Below are 19,063 nucleotides of genomic sequence, written 5' to 3'. Positions count from 1 at the left end.
CAAACAGAAATCACATTTCACTTGACTATTTCCACTAGGGTTGTTGTTACTCTAAAAGACTCTGTGGGTATATAACAAAATGCAGGTAGCACCAACTGTGTGAAGAAAGGCTGATTTATAACAAAGCTCTAAGGGATGCTCAGACAATCATTTTATTTAATTGTCATGATTGGCTGAACATTTCTAACCCTCTAATTGCAAATAGATGTTGCCTTGTGCAGTGAAATGATTCTTGTAACAATGAACCATTCATTCTGCTGTGACTACACCAGTGGGTGGAGGGGAAGTGCCAGCTTTGTAATGTTTGAAATTATTATTATTAAAACAACTTTACAACTAGGATATTGGCTTATCTGCAAAGAAATAAAAAGCCTTCCATCTCTTACCTGTTCATGTTTTAGAACCACTGTAAGTCAGTAGCAACCATAACCATCAGCATCTGACAGAGATGGTATTAAAAAAAAAAAAAAAAAAGATGAGAAGCCTTTTCAGAAGAGGTGCAGAACTGAATAAGAAGCAATGCAAGATTTGCAAGGGCCCAGCAGCAAGGGAAATCCTTGCATGGTCCTTGAAGTAATGACTGGGAACAAGATCAGAAAAAGAAATGTTATTTTAGAAAAAGGCGATGAGATTATGATGCTAAAAATTATAAAATCCAGTAGGAATTAATCTGTCTTTTTGCTGTGAAAAGAACAAGATACGGATCTACGTATGCTTGTGCTGTATTCTTTTCAAGAAATAACATGATAGTGTTTCAGAGACCATTATTCAAAGATTGATTCTAGAAGAAATATAATACCAAAGTCAGTCTGTCTTTGTAGAGATGAGCTTTGCATTTATTGTTTTAATTTAGGTTTTAAAACCAAAAAAACAGGCCAGCTATTTATTTCATTATAGTTGCTATACATCATCCCTCCTTCTCTTAACTTCATGGAAGCTCAAAAGAAGTTTAAAAAGAAACACATTACAAGCTTCATTTGACAAAAAAACACATTGTTTACTTCGTGCACTTCTCTGTAATCTGGAATAGATGGCATGTTTGGAGGACAGCTGAAAAGGTAAGGTGGATGTGGCTCCACATCCCACCAAAGTGCTGGGATCGCTGCTTTAAAATGATCCTTTGTGGCTTGTGGTAACTTAGGCTGGAAGCTGCTGCAGTCTGTGCTTGGGAAGGGACAGGAACTAGCTAAAGCACAGATCTACTAGCCCAAGGAATTATACGAGGATTTTATACATGAATCAGATCATACCAGGTCAAAGTTAGAGGTGATGCCTTGAAACCTACATGAAATGAGACTAAAAGTGATGCTTTGGAACCCTTGCCAGTAACTTTTACAGAGGACTATGATATTTTACCATAGAAAACATATTACTGGTTCCATTCATATGTTGACTAAGTAAGAGGTGTTCTTCATTCCACTTACATCCGGATCCCTGAGGAAAGTCTGAAGCAGTTTTTTTCTGGAAGACCAAGTGGGTACATACTGCAGGAGGGTCTCAGACATGGGACTTCTGCTTGAGCATCTGAGTGATTTACTCTATAAAGCTTTTGATTTGTAGTGTTTTCTGGTTATTTTCTTAATTGATATCTGACCTCATAAAAACAAGGAAATATATCCTCATTATCTCTACCTTATGGTCTTGCCCATGACAACATGAGGCTGTTTTACATGTTACAGGCAGTATCTGAGTTTTCTGAATGAGCCAGACCTTTAGCACACACAAATCAGATTAAGTTGACTCACATAAGCTCCCGTCTTCCAGTAGGGCATTTCTTCTTTCCTTTAGTTTCAAACATAGCAGCTCAGATTTCCATTTATGTGAACATCTCTTACACCAATTACATATGATTCTTATGCTATAATTAAAATCCCTCTGCACAGGAAAAAAAAAAAAGTGGTTTGAAAATGCATTAATTAATTACATTAAATAAGCACACAAGAGACTGCCCTGGAGTTTTTATTTGTCCTCTAAGAATTTTGTGAAGTTAGCTGCAATTCACAAAACGGATGAGCTTCATAAACATTTTTCTCTCAAATTTCACCTTTTGCACGTCTTACTGGTTTCCGACAGCTCTCAAGTAGCCACAAGCATGTTTCTATTCCTATATCCTACTATGTGCATTCGCTAAATACTTTGCAAGAGGTTTTCCTCAAAAGCTAAGAACTTTCCATAACCTCGTTTTTACCTACCAAGTTCCAAGTTCTGCGGGCATACTCTCCTGAGATTCTGACCTCATTTGTCTGATGATTTCCATCCAGCTACCGCATTCTTTACAGCAAGTACACGAAGAACCTATAAGCACCAGGAAAAGGCTTGTGTAAATGTGTTCAAAGGACTTAAATTAAGAGCAGAACATCCACAGCACAATAAAAAAAGATTCATCTTAACTGTCCAGTGTTGCATCTCATTGTCTCTTCTTCTGTTACTAGGTAAAAAACAAACAAACAAAACCTATTTATTTAATATTAAATTTATTATTACAGCTGTGAAATTGGGCAGGAGTTTTAGATAGGAGCAGAAACTAGAATAATTGCACAGCAGTGATCATTAGTAAAGGAAGACAAAAGAATGCTTGGTTGGGAAGAGTGGTCTTCCAGGTGCTACAACAGAATTCATCAAAATGTCAAGATTTCTGAATATTCACCTTAAAGGAGAGAACATTTGCCGCCATCTCACTTTGCCACAGCTTTGTCCAAATGGGAGTATCATACAAAATTCTGCTGGTGTCTTTAGCACAATGGAAATAAATGATGAAGAAACCCTGTGCTAACCAAACATAGATCATTTGCAAAGTCTGAGTGGGAATTTTTTATATATGAAAGGGGAAGGATTAGAACCTATGATCACATGAAATACAAATTACAATCCTCATTCAGAATACACGGCAACAGAGCTCACACAATAAGCTGGAGGGATAGGTCTGATCATACTGTATGCTGCATTTTCTCCCTGCACTGCTTGTTAGGCTGCTCTGAGATGGAAGGAAAGATCTGCTCCTGTTGTTTTTTCACATGGGCACCGTTGATACAACCAGGAGCAGCCTGAGGAGTATCAAGAAGGATTACACAGCTCCAGGAGCAGCAGTAAGGGACTCAGGAGTGCAAGTAGCTTTTTCGACAGTCCTCCCAGTCAAACGAAGGGGGTTTGAAAGAGCCATTTGAATCTGGCAAATCAAGAAATGGCTACAAGACTGGTGCCACAGTCAGGAGTTCAATTACTTAGACGATGAGACTCAAATTGAGAAACATGGTCTGCTGGAGGCTGATGGCGTCCATCTGCAAAAGAAGGGGAAGAGCATCTTTGGTCATAGGCTTGCCAAGCTGGTGAACAGGGCTTTACAGTAAAGTTGCCGGGGGAAGAGAACTTCAGTTCATGGCACTCTTACCAGTTTGAAGCCAGTATCAGCAATAGATGACCAGAGACTGGAGGAGGGTCACAGGTCAGCAGGAGAGCACCTGAAGACCAGCACAAAGGAGTTCCAGCCACTGCAGCCAGTAAGGCAGCTTCACTGGGGGCCCAGCTAAAATGCTTCTATGCTAACACACGTGGCACGGGCAATAAACAAGAGGAGTTAGAGATGTACACACACCTCCAGGGCCATGACCGCACTGGCATTACCAAGATGTGGTGGGATGATTCCCATGACTGGAGTGTTGGAATGGAGGATACAGGCTCTTCAGGAAGGGCAGGCAGGGGAAATGAGGAGGAGGTGCCGTCCTCTATGTCAGTGAGCAGCTGGAGTGCATGGAGCTCTGCATGGGGATGGATGAGGAGCTGACAGAGAGCTTATGGGTCAGGATTACAGAAAGCTGAGGGACAGGTGACATTAGAGTGGGGGGTCTGCTACAGCCACCTGACCAGGAAGACCAGGTAGATGAGGCCCTCTCTAGACAGATAGGAGCAGCCTCACATTCACAAGCCCTGGTCCTCATGGGGGACTTCAGTCATGCTGATATCTGTTCAAGGGACAACACAGCAGGACCTAAGCAATCCAGGAGGTTCCTGGAATACACTGATGATACCTTCCTTTTCCAAGTGATAGAGGAAACAACGAGGAGAGGCGCTATGCTGGACCTCATTCTCACCAATAAGGAGGGGCTGGTGGGGAATGTGAAGCTCAAGGGCAGCCTTGGCTGCAGTGACCATGACAAGGTGCACTTGAGGATCCTGAGGGCAACAAGGAGGGAGCACAGCAAGCTCCTTACCCTGGGCTATGGAAGAGCAGACTTTGGCCTCTTCAGGGATCTGCTTGGTAGAGTACTGTGGGATAAAACGCTGAAGGGAAGAGAGGCCCAAGAATATTGGTTGATATTCAAGGATCACCTCCTTCAAGCTCAGGAACGATGCACCCCAACAAAGAGGAAGTCAGGCAAAAACAACAGGAGGCCTGCATGGATGAACAAGCAGCTTCTGGCCAAACTCAAGAAGAAAAAGGAGGCCTACAGAGAGTGGAAGCAAGGACAGATAGCTTGGGGGAAATACAGAGAAATACAGAGCAGACAGGAATTGAATGAGGAAAGCTAGAACCCTGATAGAATTAAATTTGGCCAGAGGCATCAAGGGCAACAAGAAAGGCTTCTATAGGTATGTCAGTGATAAAAGAAAGAGTAGGGAAAGGAAATGGGAGACCTTGTTACCCAGGATATGGAGAAGGCTGAGGTACTCAATGACTTTTTTGCCTTAGTCTTCACCAGCAATTGCTCTAGCCAGACCACCCAAGTCACAGAAGGCAAAGGCAGGGACTGGGAGAATGAAGAATTGCCCACTGTAGGCAATCAGGTTTGAGACCAGATAAGGAACCCGAAGGTGCACAAGTCCATGGACCTGATGAGATACATCCATGGGTCCTGAGTGAACTGGCAGATGAAGTTGCTAAGCCCCTGCCCATCATATTTGAGATGTCACTGCAGTCCAGTGAAGTTCCCACTGACTGAAAGAAGGGAAACATAACCCCCCTTTTTTTTTTTTAAAAAAAAAAAAAGGAAGACCTAGGGAACTACAGGCCAGTCACTCTCGCTTCTGCACCCAACAAGCTCATGAAGCAGATCCTCCTGGAAACTGTGCTAAGGCCTATGGAAAATAACAAGGTGACTGGTGACAGCCAACAGGGCTTCACTAAGGGCAGATCATGCCTGATAAATTTGGTGGCCTTCTATGACAGGGTTACAGCATTGGTGGCTAAGGGAAGAGCAACTGACATCATCTACCTGGACTTGTGCAAAGCATTTGACGCTGTCTTGCTCAACATCCTTATCTCTAAATTGGAGAGACGTGGTTTTAATGGGTGGGCCACTCAGTGGATAAGGAATTGGCTGGATGGTTGCAGTCAAGGACTTGTGGTCAATGGTTCGATGTCCATGTGGAGACCGGTGATGAGTGGAGTCCACAGGGCTTGGTATGGGGACCAACACTGTTTAACATCTTTGTTGGCAACACGGATAGTGAGATTGAGTGCACCCTCAGCACATTTGCCAATGACACCAAACTGTATGGTACAGTCAACATGCTGGAGGGAAGAGATGTCATCCAGAGAGACCTTGACAAGCTTGAGAAGTGGGCCTGTGCAAATCTCACAAAGTTCAACAAGGACAAGGGCAAGGTCCCGCTTCTGGGCTGGGGCAATCCTAAGCGCAAATACAGGCTGGGCAGAAAATGAATTGAGAGCAGCCCTGAGGGGAAGGACTTGGGGTGTTGCTTGGTGAAAAACTCAACATGAGTTGGCAATGTGCGTTTGCAGCCCAGAAAGCCAACCGTATCCTGAGCTGCATCAAAAGAAGTGAGGCCAGCAAGCCGAGGGAGGTGATTCTCCCCGCCACTCTGCTCTCATGAGATCACATCTGGAGGATGGCATTCAGCTCTGGGGCCTTCAACATAAAAAAGGACACGAACCTGTTGGAGCAAGTCCAGAGGAGGGCCACAAGGATGATCAGAGGGCTGGGCACATTTCCTACGAAGACAGGCTGAGAGAGTTGGGGTTGCTCAATTTAGAGAAGAGAAGGCTCCAGGGAGACTATCATGGCCTTGCAGTACATAAAGGGGGCCTACAAGAAAGCTGGAAAAGGACTCTATACTCTCAGGAAGTATAGTGATAGGACAGGGGTTAATGGCATTAAACTAAAAGAGGGTAGATTTAGATCAGATATAAGGAAGAAATTCTTTATTATGAGTGTGGTGAGGCACTGGAACAGGTTGCCCTGTGGATGCCCCATCCCTGGAAGTGTTCAAGGCCAGGTTGGATGGGGCTTTGAGCAACCTGATCTAGTGGTAGGTGTCCCTGCCCATGGCAGGGGGGTTGGAACTAGATGATCCTGAAGGGTCCCTTCCAACTCAAACCATTCTATGATTCTATGATCTTGGCACTCCCGTTTCATGCCTGTCATTACTATGACAATACCATACGTTCCCTTCAGCATTGTATGTCTTCCTTTACCTCTCAGCAGCAGCACCATCAGTTACTCAACAGGAAATATCTCGAAATAAGTCTTTCAGTTGAGGAGTCTGCCAAAAAGAAAACACTTTTAGAAATAGACAACTGATCTCATAAACAGAAATAAATCTAAAATTAACTGAAACAAAAATCACATGTCACCCTTCTACGCCCCCATCCAGGTCTCTGGGTGCTTGGAATCTTAAGCTGTACTCTCCATTCTGAAACTAAATTAGACTAGCAGTCTGAAAACGAACATCAGATTCAAAGTTTGGTGTAGCGGGTTGAAATGATACATTCTATACTTAGATATAAATGCACAACTCTAGACTCATTTATACTTGTAAGTTGTTTCCTAGAAACAAAATCTTATGATTTCAGTTCAATTAGATTGTATATTTTAATTAATTCTCTAATCTTTCTCTGGAAGCAAATCATCAAATAGAAGAGGCATCTGCACTGTTCTAATTGACTTAAATAGAAATAATGAATGCACAACCTTTGGGTTGATTGGACACCTGGATTATTTCCCACTGAGAAAAATAATATATCTATCCACAAGCAAATTTGGGGAAGAAAGGAAGTGGTAATTTCATCAACAGAGCATTAGAAAAGAAGTGTGCTAGAAGTACACACATTTATTAGGCAGAGCATCTACTCAATGTACTGTTAGAGCTTCACTTTGAAGACTGAAATGAAACAGCAACAGTTTGTTTCTTTCAGCAATTTCTGTAATAGAGAAGAAGGTAGGATATGTTTCACGTATCTAGCTATAAATGATCTCAGAATCCTTCTGAATATAATACACCAGGAACTGTGTTTGCCACCTTTATTCCTTCTGACTGAAATAATCCCACTGACATATATTTCTCCTTTTTTCTTTTTTCTTTTTTTTTTTCCAGGAAGAATGAGTTTACATTTTCTTAAGAGGATAATACTATTGTTACATCTAGCACACAATAAAAAAGTACCTTGAACTAATTCTTGTAGAATACAAACCGTTTACTTTGCAAAATTAATCTCTTGTACATGGAATTTCATGTAGAAAACACAAACTTCATGAATGATTCCCATAAGGATTCATTTAGCAGGCTTCATTATGTGGAAAGGGTATAAAGAAACTGAAGACCTAAAATGGCTGCTCAGCATTATATTGTTCTGTGGCTGCTAGCATGATTTACAACTATGCATTTTCTGCTCTTGTTTCTTTAGCTCAGTGCTGAATTACAAATGAACAACTGGATTCTGGGATTCATCTTCTAGTTCAAAAATAAAATTAACCTGAACATGGGATATTTTTCTAATACATTAAGTCAATGAATTCTTTATAAGGAAATACATTATTTGGGGGAAAAGATCCTAACCCTTTTCAAACCTTTCTGTTTCACTCTTATGTGAAGAGTAAAGAATACTACATGCAAAAACAGACCACACAATTACAAGTAAGGTAGTTTGATACCATTCCAGTAATTATGTGGATAAGCAATTCAGAATGCTTTGCATGAACAAATATTTAATCAAATAAAAGGTGACTAGTATGCTTTGACTTCATTTGAACGTACATGTGCAGTATGTTTGTGTACAGATGTAGTTATCTGACAACACGTGCAAGCTGAGACATCACCTTCAGTCCTCCTGACAATATGGATCTTTCTGTCTGCTTAACAACTGTGGTCCATATCTGTTATTAAATAATGTATATAAGTGCTGCAATCCCAACCCATGAAAAATCATAAATAATTACTGAGCATTTTGTTATATATATGACACAAGCCCTGTCTCAGGGGCTTGTGGTCTACACAGTAACAGGCTAAAAATATTGAAAATACTACACAAGGCCAGAAATTAGAGGGAATCTGGCACTGTTCAATATTAAAGACTTGAGAGAAGACATTTCTATGAAGGAAGGGGAGACAGAATCTTGAAGTTCAAAGTCAAGAGGACGCAAACATTAGAAAGCCATCTCAATTTGGCTTTCATGCAGCATGCAACCCCAAGACCTACTGGAGGGAAAATGAGCTCCATGAAGGTAGACAGTCTTTACCATATTTCCAGCTCTGTAGTAGTGGCACCTGAATTTTTTAAATTAAACAGATGCGCATCCAGGTTGGTCTTACGAATCTAAGGGATTATATTGTGTTTTGTTGTTGTAGATCACGTTAGGGAAGTAGAGAGACATACCATGTTAAAGTGATTTCACAGCCATCTGCAAAAGGCTCAGGAATCCAAACTGGGTCTGCAGATCATCCCTGTGCCTTTTGGAAATCTCTAGGATGTGGCTGTGCTTGTCTCTGTGGCCAATCCCACAGGCTAGGGCAGGCTGGGGGAGGTGTTTGTACTGGCCCTTTTGCTTCTGTTTCACATCTCCAATGCTGGTAGACAAAAGCAACCAAAATAGCTCTCGGGCTGTCAACCAAGGTCCCAGGCAACAGGGAAGGTTCTTCAGCTCCCTCCTTGTATCATAGGCCTGGATTAGGCTGAGTTAGCCTTATTTCTTTGTAAATAAGGGACCAGTATCTGCCAGGAACATGCCTCTCGTTTTATCTGATCTCATAAGAATTATTTTTAGTAAGAACTAGTTTGCCCTGAAAGAAAGCTATTCTCTAAAAAAAGCTTTGTACACTTAAGACATATGGGACAGAAGGAAGCCTGCATCTTGCATTACTTTTTTTTTTCCTTTCAGTCACCAGAAAAAGGAAAAAAAAAAGAAAAAAAAGAAAAAAAATGAAACTGCCCTTTTTAGCAAACAGAAAAGATAAATGCATTGGTTCTAAATTGAAAATAATAGATCTGCCTTATGCCATTCTTGACAACCTTTCCTGAAGTCTCATTAGCTCACAGAACGTGTGATGTGCATAGCTCTTACCTCTTTTTATAACAAAGTTGCACGCACATAACTGCACTGAAATAACAGTTGTATAGCTGTACTTGAATAGGAGCTATTTCTATCACTTCTGTTATAAAAATTAATTGAAATAAACAGTTTACAGCCAGTCGCCCTTTTTGACAAGCTTACTGGCACTACAGACATTGCTTAGGGTCATCATACTCTGTATTTTTGTACACAGACTCAGTGAATGGAATGCATGATATGCTTACTAAGCTACTTTGGATAAACATGGAAAAAATCTAGTGGTGTACTTGTCACAGACCAGAACGGTTTCATGTGCTATGTGATTTGAAAGGAGATTCCTTTGCTATGTGTCATTTACCTTTTATACATTGCTGTTGCCTGGTATTTCATAACCCTTAATTCTTTGGATGCCCACACTGAGATTGTTATATACATATACGCATAAAAAAGATTAGAACTGTGTCTTCTTACGTGATGTCATGTTATAACCCACAAACAGCTTTATTGCACTTTACCATGTTTGGAAACAAAGGGCAAGGGATGCCGATGCTGATGACGTATGCTTCTAGTCAGAATCATTTCCTTTCTGCACTTGGAAAACAGAGCTCCTTTCCTTTACATACATTCTATGTACACATGCATAGCCTTGGGACATCAGGATAACTAGAAAAAAAAAAAAGTCTTCTGTTTATATGTAAATCAAAGACAGTCATGGTCACGTGTTAAATGATAAATAAGTTGGTGATGTGAATTAAGCAAAAACTGTTATGAGTTAAATTTTAACTTAATCTTTTAGGCCATGATCCTGCAATTTTAAGGATCTTTGAGTAGGTTGGGCTCTGTCGTATGTGAATTAATTGTTAGCATAACTGATAAAACAGTAAACAGAATCCTAGATTATGAAAGTCTTTGGGAAAAGAACTGTGTGTGTATGGGCAATGTATATCACAAGACAACCTCACTGGTGGATGACTGCATTCCCTGGCACAACTGTAATGCACACACTATACTTCAGTTACTGCTAATTCATTAAATCAGTTGGCACCACAAAGAGAGAATTATGGTATTAAGCGTAAGACTTGCACTGAAGATAATGCAGGGCCTGGTACTCCCTCCCATTTCTCCTGTGGGACTCTGAATGCATTCTCCAAATCCTCCGTGCCACTGCCTCTGCATGCCTGATGGTAACTTCACCCTCCCAAGAAGGCTGAGAAAGTAAACGTGTTTAAGGTGAACTGAAGTCTTCTCCTGGAATTTACAAAGTAAATGTAGCTATTTTATAAAGTATGTTGTGATATTATGGATAGCGAACATGAGGCTTCCTGTAGCTGAGGTTTTTATGCTTTCCATTTAAGTCACTGTTTTCAGCTACTTAGAACACTGGCAAGTATCAACTGTGATGCCTGAAATTTACCATTCGGGGTATTTATCTCACCTCAATACTTCTGCAAAACTCTAGCCAAAGTAACCCAGTCAGGAGAAAAGCATACCATTTTGCCTTAAAAAAAGTTTACAGCCTTTCTTTTTTTTTTTTTTTTTTAATCCCAGAATATCCATATGCTAAAAATATGAAGAAGGTATCACGAATGCTAATATCAAGGAGTTACCTTTTGCTGTTCATAGAACAAGCCTTCTGAAACTTCTGAAAATTGTTTTGCATTTGTTCCGTCAAGAATGGACATGCTCAGATTAAACTTGTGTTATGTGATGAAGAGCTGTGTAGGAAAATATGGGGGGCATCCCTGTGGCAAGGTACCAGGGAGTAAGGGAAACTAGAACTAACACTGTGCTGTTTTTACCCTGCTGGGCAGCCAAACTCCATCACAGCTGCTCTCTCAATCCCCATCTTCAAAGGAAAAGGGGGAGAAAATATGATGAAAAGAAAAAGAAGGGCTCACAGGTTGAGATAAGGACATGGAGATCACTCAACAGTTATCGTCAAGGGCAAAACAGATTCAGCATAGGGAAATTAATTTGCCTATCACTAGCAGACTAAAGCAGTGAGAAACTAAAAGCAAACTAAAAGCACCTTCCTCCCCATCCACCCTCTTTTACTTCCCTCGTGGCGCAGGGGAACGGGGAATGGGGGCTGTGGTCCGTCCCTGATGCTTCGTCTCCGCTGCTCCTTCACGGTCACTCTCTACCCCTGCTCCACCATGGGGTCCCTCCCATGGGATGCTGTCCTTCCCGAACTGATCCTATGTGGACTGCTGCTCTTCAAGCACTGCTCCCACACGGCTCTGTACCACACGGTCCATCCCCCAGGAGCAAACTGCTCCAGCACGGGTCCCCCATGGGTGGGCGGCAGCTCCCTCAAGACCCCCTGCTCCTGCGTGGGCTCCTCTCCACGGGCTGCAGCTCCGGCCTGGGGCCTGCTCCTGCGGGGGCTCTCCATGGGCCGCAGCCTCCTCCATGGACCTCTGCTCCAGTCTGTGGATCTGGAATTCCAACCCATCCAATGAACCAAACACATGCTGGTAACACGTGAAAGGATATCAATTTTATCTCCTTAAAAAGCTATGATATTATAATATATATATCATATACAAAAATTATTATTAATAATGTAAAAATAAGAATATATATACATAAAAACTAGTTTTAAAGGACGGTGAGTGCAATGTCAAAGCCTTAAGAAAACAGGAAATACAGGATTTGATGTTGACCTTGCAGCCACTGCTCATCTGTTTTGACCACTTGCATTTTAATACAGTCTTTATTTCTGCCACCTCACGCAGAGGTTCCTCCAAGTCATCTGGTGCATAGGAATTACTTCAACCTTTTATTCTTAGCATTGGTAAGCATTCATGTGGTCATAGTCCCTAAGTCAGTGGGTGTTGTGTAAGCACATAAGAGAGCCAATCCATTCACTTACAACTCTGCAATCTAAAGAATCTAGACTGTAATTCAATAGCTGGAACTTTTCTCTGCAGTGCCAGAATTAAATTCAGCCACAATCCCCAGCTTATTTTACTATTTTACTAGTCATCCTTCTTTGTTTTTTCTTCACTACTTAGGATTTTATTTCTTTTATTTAGTTTAAGCTCACCCTTACCCTTTTCCAGTAGAAATAGGAGCATTCTATATTTCTTCCCCTTCTCCATCCCTGTTTTCCTTTCCATCTCAGTTTCTGTACTTCTTTCCCACAATTAGCTCACTTTTTTTTTTTCCTTTTTCATTTCCATTTTTATTTCCCTCTTGTGTCACAAGGAATGAAGCCTGGATCTTGCATTATCTTTGTAATTGTTTGAACCTGTATGACGTATTCAGACCACCTCTATAGTCACAAGAGCTCAAACTTGATTTTTTTTAATTTTAACCTGATTCTGGGCAGCCTTCCAACTATGACATCAGTCTTACGACATCTACCCAAGTTTGCTGACATCCTGAAAGAATGATCTCAAGAGTTGTATTCTCCTGCCTGAAAGGACCAGTAATGGTACAATACAGTCAGCAATTAGCCAGTTGACATCTAATTATTTTGGGAATTGGAACAGTAGAGGGGTAGAGAATGAAAAACTCCAAGAAGCGGCAATGGATGAAAGATGTGCATGGGCGCATGATGGAAAAGCAGAAGAAAATTGAAGGAGGAAGAGGAGGAACTCAAGAGCCCAGAAGTAGCAGTAGCCTAGAGGACAGATTTTCTTTGTGTGATGGAGAAAAAGAAAATAAATATAGATCAAATTTTAGTTACAACATAATTTTAATCTATGAATAAACCTCCTGATAATATCAGTATGAGATCAGGTGATAACTGCAGAGATTATAATGAAACACGATAACCTGCCTTCTTTTCTTGTCAGCTCTGCTCCCTTATCCATCCCTATTTTCTCTGCCTAGGCCTGCCCAGGCAGCTGCTGCTGAAGTGAATAGGAGCTTTGCCACTGACTTCAGGAGGAGCGCAGTTGGGCCCACTTGCGGATTACTGTAAACTGAGGCCAGCCTTGGCAATGTGCTCACTGAAAGGCCAGTTCCACTGCAGGAAGCAGGGGATGTTTTATTGACAGTGTTAATGCACTGTGGAGCAATAAAATTAATGGGTATTGCCCTATTATGGAGCAACGTGGTAAAAATTGCAGAATCCACAGTATTACCCTACCCGCAGTTTTCCATTGACCCTAATTATAGTTATGTTGCTAAACCTATATAATTTGATTTTCAACAGCACACCAGAAAGGCAGGAGCTCAGCAGATCCTAGAGCAATTGCAAGCAGTTTGCTGGGCAAATGTATTTTGCTTGTAGTCAGAGGGAAGGTGAATAACATATTGAGAAAATAGATGTCTAAACATCGGGCCTCCAGCTGTAGTAAAGGACAAGAGTAACATCAGTTAGTTAGAGCTGTCATGCCTGGAGTTTGATGTTGAACTCCAGATGTGTAAAGCTGATGATAGCTTCTTGCTCTAGTGGCAGGTGGTAGACTGAGTTGAGGCCAAGAGCAATTCTCGTATCTTCAGAGATAACAAAAGACCGAAGCACCACTGATGTGGCACTTGGGCCTTGTACATCTGACAATAAAAGCACAACTCTTTTTCTCCCATTATTCATCCCACTTGAATAATCTGTTGCCATTTTAGTAGTGATTTTATAAGCGAGTGTTCAGTGGTTGCTCAGCCTCTGTCCTTCCTGCTCTTACTGCCCTGTGTGCTGGGGCTGGCTGGGATGGAGTTAACTTTCCCCACATCAGCCCACATAGTGCTGTGCTCTGCACTTGTCGCTAGGACAGCATTGATATCCCACCAATGTTTTGTCTATTGCTGAGCAGTGCTGGCACAGCATCAAGGCTGTCTCTCCAACACCCTCCCTAAAGCCAGAAGGCTGGGGGTGGGCAAGAGGTGTGTGGGGAGGGGACATTGCCAGGGCAGCTGACCTAAACTCACCAAAGGGATGTTCTATGCCATATGGCATCACATTCAACAATGAAAGCTGAGGAAGGGGAAGAAGAAGAGGGCTCTCATTATACTGCCTGTCCTCCCAAACAACTGCTCTGTGTATTGGGACCATGCTCCCCAAAATGCAGCTGAACATCACTTGCTGATGGGAAGAATAATTTTCTGCCATTGCTTCCGCACAGTCTTTTGTTTTTTTGTTTGTTTTGATATTTTTTGTTGGTTGTTGTTGTTGTTTGGGGGGGGGTGTTGTTCTTTGTTTGCTTTTTTTTTTTTTTTCCCTTTAATTACATTTAACGTCCCATCCCTGGAAGCATTCAAGGCCAGGTTGTTGGGGCCCTGGGCAACCTGATCTAGTGGGTGGCATCCCTGCGCATGGCAGGGGGTTGGAACAAGGTGATCTTTAAGGTCCCTTCCAACCCAAGCCACTCTATGATACGATTCTATGATAAACTGTTCCTTACATCAACCTATGAGCCTTTTTTCCTCCTATTTTCTTCCCCTGTTCTTTTGAGGAGGGGGAGCGAGAGAACAGTGTGGTGGAGCTTAGCTAGCCATCAGTATGAAACCACCACACCCAGTTAGTGGCAAAGCAGTACTAATTGTCACTAGGAGCTCATCTGAAATCAGTAAGCCACTCCACAGAAGATACTACACTGCATTAGCTGGTATCAGCTCATAATCAAAACCATGCCAGACAGCTCTGCAGCTAGTGACACACAGGTGAAATCCCACTGAGGTGATTTTAAGTAGACAAACAGGCTTTTTGTGAAGAAACTGAGGTGTAATTGAGGTCTTTTCTGCCAACACTGCTCGGGTGGTGGTAACCTCCAGCAGAGCAGCAGAGCAGGCAGCCCAGTGTAGCAACTTCTGTAGCTGCTGCAGCAAAATTCAGTAGAGCTCTTCTCTCAGTTCTGAGAAACGCTCTTGGCATTTGTGGGAATTGAGCATCCTCTTACTAAAGTGAGAAGTAGCAAGGGACTTGATTTCAGATTGTTACTGATTTTGTTTTGCTTTCAGAGGCGGCATGATTAAAACTTGGATTCTAATTATCTATCTCTTTTTTTCAAGTAGCAGTGCCTAACTAATTCCCATCAGTGTTCTTCCTAAGATCAGAAGCAAAGCTGTCTTCAAAATTTATTTTTTTAGATTCCAAGCCAGTCATATTAGAATAGTGACCAAGATGAATCTGTTCTCATTCTGTGTTCAATAATTAAATAAATTAAAAAAAAAAAATGAAATGCCAAATCCTGTAAGGTGCTGAGAAATGCAGCATTGTGGTCTGAATGTAGTCTGAACTTGCACTGTGACCCTGGCTTATATTTGTCTTCTAAAGCACAGTAAGCAGACGTGATACTAAAGAAGCAAAAAATATACAATTGAAAAATACATTCAGACAGATAAAAATAATGGAAGAACTACCAATTCTAAAAATACTATGTTCAGTAGAAGACAATGGCTAAGCTTTACTTCATCAGATGTATAACTGTTTAAATTAGGTCAAAATCCATCCTAACTTTCATTTTTAGATCGCAGTCTTCAGAGGAACTGATTTATCAGGATGTTTAAATCCAGATGCACTACAAATAAGCCAGGAAAGACAAATAAGCCTCTTGGCATAAAACAAATGAGCTGAGAGGAAAAAAAGAAAAAAAAAGAGTTCAGAGAAAGTAAAAATTAAACAAAGCAAAAACAAACAAACAAAATCAAGCCAACAAAACAAAACAAAACAAAATTGCCAGTGAGAAGTATGCATAGTTTCAAATCCCTTATGCTACCCTGCTTGGATTTCCTCAAGTTCATCCATCCCCCTCCTTTCCTTAACATTTGTCCTCTGAACCACCTTCCCTATAAACACCCTTTAAGGACTGTGGAATTAAGGGTAAAATTCTTCCAGTCAGAGACCAGGTCTCCTTAGTCGGGGAATAGCCCAGCAGAGAGAAATCCTTCTTCCTGCACAAGCTTTCCTTTAATGATGGCTAATTAACCTGGTGCTATGTTAAAAATTTACTATAGTTATCATGTCTGACTCAGTTCTTATTCATTGCTATTCAAGAGCATAACAGAGATAACTTGCCTTATTTTCATCTGTGTTCATGTAGTTCGGCTTGGGTAGAGGGTTAAACGAACTCCAAGACTTTAGTTCTCTTAGATCATGTACAGGATGCTGATAGTTTTACCAGGTAGGATTGACTGATTATAAGACAGTCAATGCCATGTATGTTACCATTATATTCCTCTGTTCTTGATCTTGCTCCTTTTGTTTCCTACCACACTCCCTAGAGGCCTTAGTTTGTATTCGTTCACTCTCTCAAACATTTTCCCAGATGCTCAAATCCCACTTCTGTTATTGCATTTGTATTTTATTTTTTTTCAGATTTGTCTGGATCCCTCGTGCAGAGTCAGGACTTCCCTGTTCTTTAGATCAGCGCTTTCCTGGCTGAGCTCCAGCTCAGGTAATTATATCCAGGTCTCTCTAATACTTCTCCCTCCCCTCTAGCTGCATTTGGAGAAGTTATGCTTCACTTTCTTTTCCCAACTGCTTCATAACACTGCGGACGCTGAGAACAGACAATATGTGTATTTCGGAGAGGCTGCACATTATGGCTGAACCAACACCATTCGAAGGGTGACTGAAAGTACAGTTATGAGGGACGTCTTCCTTTCTTTTTCATTCGAATGCTATTTAGAGTGGACAGTTGTCATACAAAGTTGAAGCTGAAGGACAAAAATTTAGTCCAGATTAATGTGTTCTTGCTATTTAAATGTGGAGACTTCCTGCTTTAAATTATTATTCTGAGTCTAGCATAGATATGTTCAGCGGCTTGTATCACTTTAGCCAGTTGTCACACAATGCTCACAGAAATAGATTTCTCACTTATTGTTAGCAATATCAGTACCGAGGCTAAAGGCAGAATGAGCATTGCTAGAGGTAATGCCATTACATCAGCCATGTGGCAAACTACAAAACAAGATGAATAAAAGCCTTAATTTTGCAATGCCTACGTTCAACCTGCTTTAAAGAGCAGTTCTCTGATTCTGACAGCTACCCAGTGCTAGATCAAAGACAGCTCAGAGTATACTTCCCAGTGAAAGAGGATCCAAAAAGAGTCACATTTAAGAGAGAAAAAAATATATTTCTTAATTAAGAAGTATGAACCATAAACTTAGGTAAATCACAGAAAGAAGAAATGTAGTATCAAAGCAAGATAGGGAAACCCGAATGATCTGCTTACTAGGTGATGCTCATTTCCTCCAGGACATGGTCGTGAGAGCTGGCTGCAAGTACTTATGCAAGCTTATCTAACTGCTCACTGCAGTGCAGTTCTTCCAAGGCGGAGAAATGGATATTCGCACTTCAAGCAAGTAAATTATAATCAGTTCTAACTCCCTCCCCTCAGAAGAATTTGAGCTGTTGCTATCAGTTAGAGGTGGTTAGTTGTTCCCTAGTCTGGGAAGAAGTGCTGCGCTCAGGAAATTCTTGAGGAGACAAATGATTCAGGAGAGGCTTATGCTTACAAGAAGTTTAAGAAATGTTTTTCTGATCCAAACTTGAAGGCTTTATTTTCTCCATGGGCCATCTACCTGAGAAGCATTATCAGAGAGCAGTCTGATCTAATTAGTGCTGGATGGAACAGAGTTTGAACCAAATTACCTCTGGAGGACCGTTTGAACCTAAGTTATTCTGTGGTTATTTTCCAGCCTGCACGCTAAAATGACAGCCTGTATCTGGAAAGAAGCCAGTCATGCCCACTCAGCACTCACAGGGGAATCCTTCATTCCAGGGAAATTCGTACTGGGAAAGAATGAAAATAAAAACCAAACATCTACCTGATGCAAAAGTAATAGAAACTATGTTCAATATATATTGTTCTTCTCTTCCTCTGAAAACTTGCATGTTTGAAAAGATGCCAGATCCAGTTCAGTTTTTAAATAAATAGATAGATAGATAAAAATCTGATTTATATTCAGCTATGCCATGATTGAATTTGGATCCGTCGCTGAGCTAGGTTCGGCAGCACAGTCACACAGTGACCATCACAGACCTCACCTGATGATGTCCACCTGGCTGAGATGGCTTCTGCATTTGCCGCAGAAAAGGCTGAGGAGGGGAAACGGAAGGGAGAGGAAGGGATGGACCAGGGGCCTGTGGAAGCATATATATGCAAGCTTAAGCTAACCTTACCCTACTGCAGAGTTAAGTTAGCACAGTCCCCATGCAGTTCTGATTACAGGACTTGGCTAGTGCAAAAATAGCTGGCACCAGGTTCAGTTTCTTCCTCTTCTGCTAAACAGTGCTTTCATGTGAAAAGAAATTGATCCCAGCACTCAGTAACATTTTCATCCTCCCTTCCCTGCAGTTCAGTGGTTATGTAAGCAGTAATAAATCCATATTTGAAGTACTGTTGACTGCCTTAGAATTCAAGCAGTAAAGGAAAAAAAGTAATGCAGCCCTTACACAGTTAAACATGGTGTCTAATGCTGGGAATAACTAAAAGCATGGTTGACTAAGGAACTAAATAAAACTGTAATGCACTACTGTATCATTTTTTATAATCCTTATTAGTAGAAACCAGGAACAAGCGTGCATGTTTGCACATGACAAGCTACAGGTACAAACTTATTTAAACTTATTTTAGGATTCTTACTGGAATCAAAGCACTGGAAACAGGGAGAGATTTGAAGTATAGAAACATGGCCAAGAGTTGGAATTTTTATGAAGAAATATTCACTCTGTAATGATATCCATGTAGAATGGATGCAGTTAGCTTACACTATACCAACAGAGATGAGTCTGGTGATGATGATGCTACTACTTGAATATCTGATAAGAAATGTAATTAGCGTTATTTCTTGCTCATCTATTTTCAAAAGGAGTGATATCAGAATGA

At 41.1% G+C, this 19,063-nt stretch overlaps 2 long non-coding RNA genes across 6 annotated transcripts; one reads left to right on the top strand and one right to left on the bottom strand.

Annotated features, from left to right (window-relative positions):
* Positions 1 to 955: 955 nt before the first annotated feature.
* LOC126913246 (uncharacterized) lies at positions 956 to 17,555 on the bottom strand. 5 transcript variants are annotated; one of them, XR_007708038.1, is made up of 6 exons: positions 17,408 to 17,555; positions 10,892 to 11,722; positions 9,800 to 9,947; positions 6,434 to 6,501; positions 2,193 to 2,295; positions 956 to 1,875 (listed from the first exon to the last, which is right to left on the bottom strand). It is a non-coding gene; the product is annotated as an uncharacterized LOC126913246 (long non-coding RNA). The 5 variants fall into 5 exon arrangements; XR_007708039.1 differs by lacking the exons at positions 956 to 1,875; positions 2,193 to 2,295 and adding exons at positions 2,465 to 3,278; positions 3,389 to 3,755; XR_007708040.1 differs by lacking the exons at positions 956 to 1,875; positions 2,193 to 2,295 and adding exons at positions 2,472 to 3,278; positions 3,389 to 3,539.
* On the top strand, positions 16,100 to 18,019 carry LOC118253689 (uncharacterized). The gene is made up of 3 exons (XR_004780496.2): positions 16,100 to 16,354; positions 16,549 to 16,627; positions 17,874 to 18,019. It is a non-coding gene; the product is annotated as an uncharacterized LOC118253689 (long non-coding RNA).
* Positions 18,020 to 19,063: the final 1,044 nt, after the last annotated feature.

This window comes from Cygnus atratus, chromosome 3 (genome assembly GCF_013377495.2).
Source record: "Cygnus atratus isolate AKBS03 ecotype Queensland, Australia chromosome 3, CAtr_DNAZoo_HiC_assembly, whole genome shotgun sequence".
Lineage (NCBI taxonomy): Eukaryota > Metazoa > Chordata > Aves > Anseriformes > Anatidae > Cygnus > Cygnus atratus.
The sequence above is the reverse complement of the archived record's forward strand: the minus strand, read 5'-3'. Positions and strand labels throughout refer to the sequence as shown.